General features: G+C 47.9%; 1 long non-coding RNA gene across 1 annotated transcript; it reads left to right on the forward strand.

The window, feature by feature from the left end:
• The first annotated feature begins 2,202 nt into the window (after window positions 1-2,202).
• LOC102376331 lies at window positions 2,203-3,992 on the forward strand. Its single transcript, XR_322903.1, has 2 exons — window positions 2,203-2,311; window positions 2,596-3,992. It is a non-coding gene; the product is annotated as an uncharacterized LOC102376331 (long non-coding RNA).
• Window positions 3,993-10,766: the final 6,774 nt, after the last annotated feature.

Genomic DNA, 10,766 nt, shown 5'->3' on the forward strand with positions numbered 1-10,766 from the left:
GCTGAAGTTGGACTGGTGTGTTGGAAGGGATGCAGGAACCAGCAAAAGAGAGTGCATTCAGGACCATAGCAATGAGGTCACTCACCTGCGAGAGAGAAGACTGGGGTCAGGTCCATGCCCCCATCCTACTTTATTTGGCATGGTTTGGGGAAGCAAGGACCAGGACCCAGGACTCTTCCCCCTCCAGTGAATGCTCCAACCAGTAGGCCACAGAGTCAGGCTCCTTTTCACATCCATGCCTCTTGCATTTCTTTCTGCTCCGTGGCCCAGCTGAAGTCTGGCCCCCACCAACCTAACTGAAGATGAGCCTAAAGGCTAGATTATGGGCTCAGACATCCTTCTGGGAGACAGGACCTACGGGCATGAGGCTGAGGATGGTCCAGAACCCAGATCACCCACTTCAGGAGCCAGGTGTGGGCTCTAGACCCTGGGTGGATGGAGACACCCAAGTCCCATGCCCAATCTCCAGAGAAAACGTGGGAGTGCAGGCAGACACCTAGGCAGCTCCACTTTGCTTGTGGGCTTCGTGGACCACCTCAGTGGCCAAATGTGGACACAAGGCACCTAGAAGATTGGTGTTGCAGCACCTGGCTGGTAGGTATGCTCATGTTTTATTGGGTCTAGTCCTCCAACTCTGTCTACCCTTTGCCGTTACATTGCACTTGAGCTTTGTACCTCCCAGGAGCAAAGCAAACGCTACAGGCTTAAGCAGGTACCATAGTATCTGCACTTGAGGTCTCTATTGCCACCACTATGTCAGTCCAGGACTCCTGCCTTTTCACACCCTGGACCAACCTAAGTTTGGACTGTAACTGCATGTTAAGTGACTTGTCCAAGGCAATACAGGAAGCCTGCGGCAGAGACAGCAACTGAACCACAGTCTCTCAAGTCCCATCCTTCCTTTCCTGTTCTAGTCCCTTCGGGTCTATCTGCTGTCCCCATCACACTGTGACTGAGCACCTCCAGTTCATAGTTAAGCAACAGAGCAAGCAATTTTCAGCTGCAAATCATCCATCACTCCCCCTCATTCCAGTTCTCCCAATCTCCCCTGACGCTCCGAACCAGGGCTCTTTCCTGCTGGAAAATAAGGTTACGTCCTATAAGATGGATCATCAATAGTTATGGGATCCTCTAATACAAAATATAAGCTGCCTCCAAAAGCTATAGGAGGTGAAACCCAGGCTACAGGCTTTCATTTTCTTCCCCCCAAGGGTCCATTTCCAAACCCAGATCCAAATGCCCCCCAGGATAGAACACAATCTGGGAAAAAGAGACATAAAACTATGCATATTGCAGACTGACTTGGTCCCGTGATGTCGAAACCCACCGTGTGCCTAGTGTCATATATTTAAGTACCACCATGTAAGTAATATCTTAGAAGTACTTATTGGGCAGAGTTTTGAGGAGATATTCTGGGAGGAAAGAAGAGCTGACTTGTTTCTTTGATTTCTTGGCTGACTCAATTCATTAAGGGATTAGGGTTCATTGATGGTGGGTGGTCACTTGTGGATGGCACAGCTAATTCCTTCTCCAAGGTCCTCAGAGCTTATTGGGTGGGCATTTTTAATTGCAAATTAAAGCTAAATACATACAAATATTGAGCCAATAAAATAGACTTACCCCGTACCTCCCACTCCATGCAAACATCAAAATACTTCAGAAACAGTCAATAACCCTCCAAATGTCCTTTCGGGGACATCCATGATGCAGGTAGCAACACAGATGTTCGGTGGCTTGGCCTGAACCGAACCGCGCCAGAGGTGGACATATAGCTCATGTCAGACTCCCCTTCTAGTAGCTTGTTGGGAAAAGAAAGCTGGGACTCCACCAGGTTCTGTGTTATGTGCTTGCATATATTCTCACTCACGTATATCCCCATTACAAGAACACTAATATATATTTAAAAACCCAAACTGTTTATTTAAAAACTGGTTGGCTCTGACTTTTACGGCAACACGTGCACAAATATCTTGTTTGGATATTTTTACAGCCATTAATTTTTCCTTCTATAACCCAGACCTCCCATTAGGTGTTGCAAACTGGATCCAGTCTCCGGTTGCCAAGTATATTGCAATTAAATTGAAGTCACCTTTGGTCTTAATGAACCCTTGTTGTTGGGCTAATGTGATGATTAATTCCAGCTGTGCACACTGGGTATTTATGTAGGTGGATGGGTGGAGATGCTTGTTTCCCTCAGAGGCTGTAGGAGGTAATAGGAAGAGTCAACACTTGAGATTTATTAGCAATGCTTTGCATGAAGTCTAAGCTGAGATTGGAGCCACACTGTGCTAGGTGCTGTACAGACATCCTGGTAAGAAATAATCCTTTCCCTGAAAGGCTGATCATCTAAATAGGCAAGGGGGAGGATGGGAAATACAGACAAGGAGCTCAAGTGACATGCTTGAAGTTGTATACTAAATCAATAGCAATGCAAGAAGTGGGACCCAGTTCTCAATTTTCTCATTGTCCTAACTACTAGGCTATTACTGAACTGATTTTAATACAACGTGCAACTTGGGTTTGCTCTGAGCTTGCTTTTATTTCCTGGGTGCATTGATGCTTCCTTAATGGTTGGTCCCTTTATTTTTTTTCAAGGCTGGAGTGATCCTGTATTTCAAAACGTTACCAGATAACCGATCCTCCTACTCCTTCAGCTACTTCGGCCATCTGATCTCATCCAGCAGTGTGCTCACACCTTGCTGGTTCGCAGAAGCCTTCTGCTTAGCTGCAGGCTGCCAGTGGTTCAAAGACAGGAAAGGCCCTAAAACTCAGGGAAATATAGACACACTAGCTCCAGAAATTAAAATGCAATCCAAACTTGGACTGTGCTAGCAAAGACCTGAGATTTTGCCTTGCTTACAAGTAAGGTTTGACCTTTCCTCTCCATTGGGGGGAGAGAGAGAGGCTCTGAGGCCTTGATCATCGTGGCGTTGTGTCCACATGAGCTGCACGGTGCAACTGCATAGAGTCCCGCTGACTTCTCAGGGGACCTGTCCAGATTACAGGAACCAGACCGAGGATGAGATGGATCCGATTCTTCTATCGCATAACCCAGGATAAATCAGAGCGGCTTCCCTGAAGCTCAGTGGAGTTATTTCGGTTGCAGCGAAATCAGCCCCTATGATTCTAGACGGATTAGTGGAAAAGGACCAGTTAATTAGCTTTGCAAGATCAAGGCAGAACCGTCTCCATTTTTGCATAACTGTTAAGTGAGCTTTAATAGTACACCTACATAAAACATACTGCATGTAAGCACAGCCAACCCCGTTAGTTATGCCTGAGCTGAATTTGACTCCCCCCTCCTCAAAATAGACCTTAAGAGGGAACTGAAACCATGTTCACGTTGCATTTTGCGCTGCAAAGAAAAGTGAAAGTTCAAATAGGTTTTGAAGCCGACCGAGAATAAACCTTGCCCCGTGGAAAGTATTTGCATGTCAATGTTTCTGCTTGCAAACTTAATTACAAATGAACCTCTCATCTTGCTGAAAAGTGACACCAGCCTAATGGCAGAAAGGCAGTAAAAAAAATTTTTTAAAAATAAAAGTTTCCAGTCTTGTGATTAACTCTTCCTACAGAGGGTGCAGCCATCCCCTCCTGCAGAATATCCTGAGGAAAAGGGAAAGTTACGGTACTCTTTCTGCTAGGTTAACTTTGCTGCTGTCTTCAGCTGTGTGCTTCTGGGAGGAAGAGGGGCTTGCTGATCCAGGGAGAGCTCAGCTGTTTTTAAAATGTCGATGGGGAACTCCTGGAAAGCCCACAGGAACAGCTCTCAGTCCCATTGGGATCAGTAAGAGTTTTGCCTCTGACTCCCCTGGGACCAGGTCCAGCAAGAAGTGTTTGCAGAGCCACGGAGTCAGTTCACAGATCTCTTGGGAGAGACGAGACCCGGGGAAACCAATAATAGGCTGAAGAGAATCCCCTTCCCCCTGTTAACTGGAGGCAATGTCTAAACCAGTGGCTTTCCACCTTTTTGGATTCAAGGCACCCCTCACTGGATATGATGCACCCCTCCACAGCTTTTGCACCCAGTTTCAAAAATTAATGTATATTTTACAATGCTTTCCTACGTCTGCAGGGGCTGGGCAGTAGGGGTGGGAGATCACCCAGGCAGGCTGAGCGATCCTGTCCTAGCTTATCTGCATATCTCTTCATATCTCACTTATCTCCTCGCACCTTGTGGCACCATTCAAAGGGTCTGGGGCACCCCAGGATACCCCAGCACCCTGGTTGAGAATCACTGATCCAAACGAAAAGGAACCCCATCCTATCCAAGGTTGCCCGACCGACCACCAGCTCATTATGATTTTTTATTTGTGTTTCATAGTAGGTCAGGTCAGAAGGGACCTGAGCAGATCACCAAGTCCGACCCCCTGCCATGGCAGGAAAGAGTACTGGGTCAAATGACCCCAGCGAGGGTTTCATCCAGACTCCTTTTAAAGACCCCCAGGGTAGGAGCCAGCACAACTTCCCCTGGAAGTTGGTTCCAGATCCTAGCCGCCCTGACTGTGAAGTAGTTCCTATGGATGTCTAGTGTGAACCTACCCTCTGCCAGCTTGTGACCATTGTTTCTCGTCACTCCTGGTAGTGCTCGGGGGAACAGGGACTCCCCCAGTGCCTGCTGGTCCCCTCTGACTAGTTTGTAACAGGCCACTAGATCCCTCTCAGCCTCCTCTGGTGGAGGCTGAACAGGTTCAGATCCCTTAGCCTCTCCTCGTAGGGCCTGCCCTGCTGCCACTGGATCATGCGAGTGCTGTCCACATCCCTCCTGAAGTGCAGCGCCCAGAACTGGACGCAGTACTCCAGCTGCGGCCTGACCAGTGTCACATAGAGGGGGAGGATCACCTCCTTGGACCTGCTCGAGATGCATCTGTGGATGCACGACAAGGTGCGGTTGGCCTTCCTAACCGTGTCCCCACACTGCCGGCCCATGTTCATTGTGGCATCAATAATGACTCCCAGATCCTTTTCTGCCTCTGCACTGACGAGAAAGGAGCTCCCAGCCTGTAGGTCTGCTGCTGGCTCTTCCTCCCCAGGTGCAGCACCTTGCACTGGTCAGTGTTGAAACCCATCCTGTTCTCATCCACCCACCCCTGTAACCTGTTCAGGTCCGATTGCAGCCTATTCCTTCCTTCTAGCGTGCCCACTTCCCCCCACATCTTAGTGTCATCTGCATATTTGAACAGGGTGCTTTTTACCCCCTTGTCCAAGTCGCTGATGAAGATGTTGAACAGCGCAGGTCTGAGGAACAAGCCCTGGGGGACCCCACTGCCCACATCCCTCCAGGTCAAAAATGACCCGTCCACCACCACTCTCCAGGTACGGCCCTCCAGCCAATTTGCGACCCATCTGACTGTGTAGGCATCGACACCACAGTCTCCTAGTTTTTTAATGAGAGTGGGGTGAGAGACCATGTCGAAGGCCTTCCTAAAGTCCAGAAAGACTATATCCACCGTGACACCTGCATCCAGGGATTTTGTGACCTGGTCATAGAAGGCCACCAGGTTGGTCTGACAGGACCTGCCCCTAATGAACCCATGTTGGTCACCCCTGAGCATAGTCTCCCCTGCTAGCCCCTCGCAGACGTGTGCCAGGATAATTCTCCCCAGGACCAAGGTATCACAGCCCTAGCTGTACAGCTCGACTCAACTATGCTAGGGGCTGTAGAAACACAAAATAAAAAAGATGGTCTCTGTCACAAAGAGCTTTCTACCTAAATACAGGACAAAAGACACCAGGGGCCTACATGGAAGTATAAGGAAACAAGGAGGTTGCCCTGGTCAGCATCACTCAAGCTCATCAGTAGCTAACAGATAATGGATATCCTGAGAGAGGATAACGAGGCGACTTTGTGAAGGTTAATATATATGTATTAACTTTCACAAAGGTGTATGTAAATATGTATGTGTGTATATATGTGTATCATAGATTTCCTAGATATCAGGGTCAGAAGGGACCTATTAGATCACTGAGTCTGACCCCTGCCCTGGGCAGGAAAGAGCGCTGGGGTCAGATGACCCCAGGCAGGTGTTTGTCCAATCTCCTCTTAAATACCTCCTCTTAAATATCCTTTAAGCTCAAGTGTGAAAGCTCACGCTTTGGGGTGGTTTTGTTCAGGAATTTCCTATAATTAATCTAAGCCCTATTTTGTTTTGCAGACCCTGACTTCGGCACATAGACAAGTGCACACAGAGATTGCCATAGCCCCGCCTGTGCATGTTGGACATACAAGACATGGTGCTACCGAGTCGTCTGCCTTATTTTCATGTCCCTTTGGCAGATCCTGAGGCGCGAATACAACATTACATCCTCCAGTCTGACTTCTGGGATTGAACAACATGTTCCCCCTGCATGGAGCCTATTCATTTGCGGCCATCTAAAGCTTGTCTCCTAAAAAGACCTTTAAGTTGGACCTGAAAACTTCAGAAGATGGGGAATCCACCCCACCCTTAGCAGCTCTTTCAAGTTGTTAAATGTCTATTGGTACCAATCCATGCCTCATTTCTGGCTTGATTATGGCTCCACCTTCCAGCCCTTGGCTCCTCTCGTGCCTTCCTTTGCTAGATTCAAGAATCACGGGAAGTCTCCTTGGAAGCTAGGTCAATAAAGTCAATTTTCAATGCTCTTTCTGAGCCCTCTCCTATCTTATCACCTGAACTTCCTACCTAAAGGACCCTCTTTCCCATTTGGGATGATTTAGCCCAAATGATACTTGCTACGTAAAACGATGTGAGGTTTTACCATGTTTCACAACGTGACAAACATTAGACGCAGAACAAATCTACTAAGGGCATTAGTTAGCCATTTGTCAGACTGGTTTTTCCCCTGATGTGTGTTAATATGGAGACCAGTCTGAAGTTATCTCACTGAGTAGGGCAGCTTGCTGTCAGTTCAGACCTCCCCCATGATATGTTGCCTGAGGACAGTGATTTCCTCCCTGCCACCAAGTGTAAAGATCCAGGATCTTTGCTGGCCAGTTCTGGACAGGGCAGATGGCCTCAAAATCCAGAAGCTAGTCTCCACCCATACTGTGCAAGCTAAATCCAGGAGGGATAAATGCATTCAAATTGCATGAAGCCTGCTCCCTTTCAGGGCCTTTGTGAGTCTGCAAGCATGCAGGCCCAAACGTTCAGGGCAGTGCTCAGATCAGCCAGAAGCATGACTGTACCTTTAAAATCAAAACTTCCTTGCTGGCAAATTGATTCAGATCCTGGATTTTTGTTGTCTTAGGTTATTGCTTGCACCCATCATATTGGGGCAGCAGGCAGCATTGGGAAGTCCATTTGTTAGGTAGTACCGGAGGCAGAAGCAACTTCTGTAGCATCTTTACCGACCGACAATAAGGAAGGGAAGGACCAGAGAGAGACAAGAGAAGAAGATAATATTATGGTGAAGGCACTGAGCTGGGACTCAGGAGACTGGTATTCAGTTCTCAGCTCTGCCGTGGGCTCCAGCTGTGACCCTGGCAAAGTCTTGTTACTTTCAGGATCAAATCAGGATAAAAATCCTGCCTTTATCCCATGCTGGATCTTAGCTATTTAAGTGCTTCAGGTCAGGAACTTTTTCTTCATGTGGAAGAGAAAGTACAGCCCCTAGCACAATGGATTTCCATTGCAATCTGAGCAGAGAACGGGCGCTCCGTTCTAGCTCTAGGGACAGAAGATACACACAAACCAGGTTAAATGAGCAGAAACTGGTCTAAACCTGTAACAGAACAGAAGCTCAGTGCACATAAACCAGTTTCAAAATGGCTGAAACTGGTTTAGGAGAAACCTGGTTGAATGTAGTATCGGGCTTAACTGATTTGGGTCAAACTGGTTTAGGAAACTTCTGTCCCAGCCAGACCCCTTCCTGGTTTAAGTTAAATCACAGTCCCCCAGCATCCCAGCATGCTCTGCAGCCCTGGGCTGGGCTGGGCTGTGCTGTCTGCTCCAAAAAGCAGGGATGGCCCCACCCCTCTGCTTCCTAGCAAGAGCAGTGAGGGCTGGCTGACAAGGAGGGGGCGACAAGTCTGGCTGGGGATGAAGCCCAGTCTGCAGAGAGGGACTGCCGCCTCCAGGCAAACCCCAGTTCAGGTCTGGGGCCAGGGAGCGGGGCTAAACACCCCTTCCCCTGCTCAAATGTACTGCTGGCTGCGACTGCAGACTACAAATCCCAGAGACACCTGGAAGCAGGAAGAGGAAGTGACGAGCAGCCCTGCAGAGTCCAGCTGCTGTGATTCTGGACTGCGAATCCCAGAGACTTCAGAGGCAGCAGGAAAAGGAAGTAAACACACAGCCAGAGAGCCGTGCTCTAGTGCCCCCTGCCCCAGCTTCTGGCCTGAGCCGCTGCAGGCCTGTGGCTGCATTTCCTGATTCAGAGGTAAAATGTCTGTTCACTTCTGTCTGAATTTAATCTGTGCAGTTTAGACTAACCTGCAAAGACTGAATCGATTCAGCCTCAGGCTCTTTGACTGTCTCTGCCTCACCTGAATGATTATAAAACTTGAAAGTGTCTGTGAAGGAAAGAGTCAATTAAAAAAATGTTTCTGGTCCATCCCACGTTGTCGCAATTTTGTACTTTTTACCATGTTGTCTTGCCTTTGAGAAGACAAAAAAAAAAGAAAAGTTCAACGGGAAAAATCAGTTCTAAAGAAGACGAAACACGTTATCTCGCTGTCAACACTTCTTCCCCAGGGTTATTCCAAACTGAAATTCAATCTCGATCAACCCAACTTTGTGAAGCAGTTTAGTTTCTATAGAATAGCACGTTCTCCTGGAGCATTGTTCTTTCAAAAATTTGCCAACTAGCTCTATCTCCAAAGTTGAACGGCACCTCTGCAGTGACACGATTAGCAATGGATTTCCGAAAACCACCTGACGTACATGGGTGCTTTTGTAGTCCGAATGCATTTCCAAAGATCACAGATACCGGTACAAAGTGGGCATACTAAAGCATCAGGTTAGACCTCTCCTCTCACTTGGCCTTGTTCGGGCATATATGACACCACGGCTGCTGACAGATGTTGAATTAAAGGCGTGATAGGATCTGATGCATGATTCGAACAATGGCAGAAGTTACGACTGTGGGATCAGGGGTCAGATCCCCTCATTGACACATTGCCTGGGATCGTGAGCCTGGTCTCCCCCTGCACCGCAAGCTCCTGTGGCTGGGAGCCCTGGTCAGCTGAGCAATGGGCCTGCACTGGAGTCTTGAAGGCTGCGAGCCCCGGCCACACGTTCCATTTAAGTCTCGATGGAAACCAGCCACAAAGTTATTAAACATGTTTTGTGTAATAATTTTATGGCTTATTCCCTGCTTTATCATGCTATTAATTGAATGAGCGCATGGCCAGATCATTACTGAAGATATGATTAACCAGTTAATCACATCTCAAGTGTAATGCCTGCCAGGGACCTATGAGACAGCGCAGTGAGTCTGATAAGATTTCTTTCTCTGGGGGCTCTGATTAAGCCTCCCAGGCTCTGCCTTTTCTCCTCCCCAGACAAACCACTTAGTTTTTAAAAGTTCATTTCAAGCTTTATTTTCCCCTTCCTTCTAGCAAGGCATTGGGAGTTAACTCCTACTACCCTCACTCATATTTCCCGTATCCACCCAGTCTACCACCAGTTTCATTGATCTTCAGTGCCACACAGCCAGACAAGACAACTCTTTCTTTCTCAGCGATACATGCATCGATCCTTGGTGAAGGCTGCTCATTTTTCATGAACCCTGATTTCCAGGTTGCGATGCTGAATTTGCCAGATGGAAGGGTTGTCTTCATGAAAAATCCCGTCCATTTTTGCAAGGAAACCCTGACCCAGAAAGCCTCTGTCTTTGGCCTTACACTCCAATGTGCACCACTTAAATATCACTGACATCTGTAATTAACACCAGGTCAAACATACCAGTCTTACATTATAAAGAGTCTTGTTTCAAATGCTGTGCTGCAGCACTTAGATTGTGCCAGAGATGTGTAACAGATACCGGAGCAAGGAGCAGGGTCAAGGGGAAAAAAAAAATCGGTGGAAAATCTTCCGCATAAGCTGCAAGGATTTTTTTTTTTCATCTGCATTTTATGCAAAGGGATCTTGCCGTGCTTCCCCTAATGCAGGGGCAAAGGGATCTCGCCGTGCTTCCCCTAATGCAGGGGCAAAGGGATCTTGCCGTGCTTCCCCTAATGCAGGGGCAAAGGGATCTCGCCGTGCTTCCCCTAATGCAGGGGCAAAGGGATCTCGCCGTGCTTCCCCTAATGCAGGGGGAAAGGTATCCCACCGTGCTTCCCCTAATGCAGGGGGAAAAGGATCTTGCTGTGCTTCCCCAGCTTGCATGCAAAAAGAGGCCAGAAAAAATAAAGATCTAGAGATGCATAAATCCAAATCCAAGCCATTTAGAAATTTTGGAAGGTTTGGATCCAGGACAGGATTTTGGGTGCGATGCTTTACTGCTGTCCAGCCCCTTTGTGTAAGAGAAGCAACAGAAACAGGTCAGGTGCTTGGCATCAGTGACCAGCAGAGGAGAATGTGCTATCAGCACAACCCCAAGTGATAGCAACCCCTTTGGCATATGCTCCTGACCCCGGCATAGGGGCATGCTGAGAGGAGATGGGGAGTGTCAAAGCAAATCCCCCAGTCCTCCACTGACATAAGATTGTATGCTAGGAGAAACTTTTTTCTTACTAGAGAAACTTCAGGGGCCGCTCTAACAAATGGTGGGGCAAAGTTGGTGCAGAATGAGGAAGCCATAAGCATCTCCTTGAGGCTCCTCTCAGGAGCCAGTATACAGGGAAA

The sequence above is a fragment of the Alligator sinensis genome, unplaced genomic scaffold, assembly GCF_000455745.1.
Source record: "Alligator sinensis unplaced genomic scaffold, ASM45574v1 scaffold781_1, whole genome shotgun sequence".
NCBI classification, from domain to species: domain Eukaryota; kingdom Metazoa; phylum Chordata; order Crocodylia; family Alligatoridae; genus Alligator; species Alligator sinensis.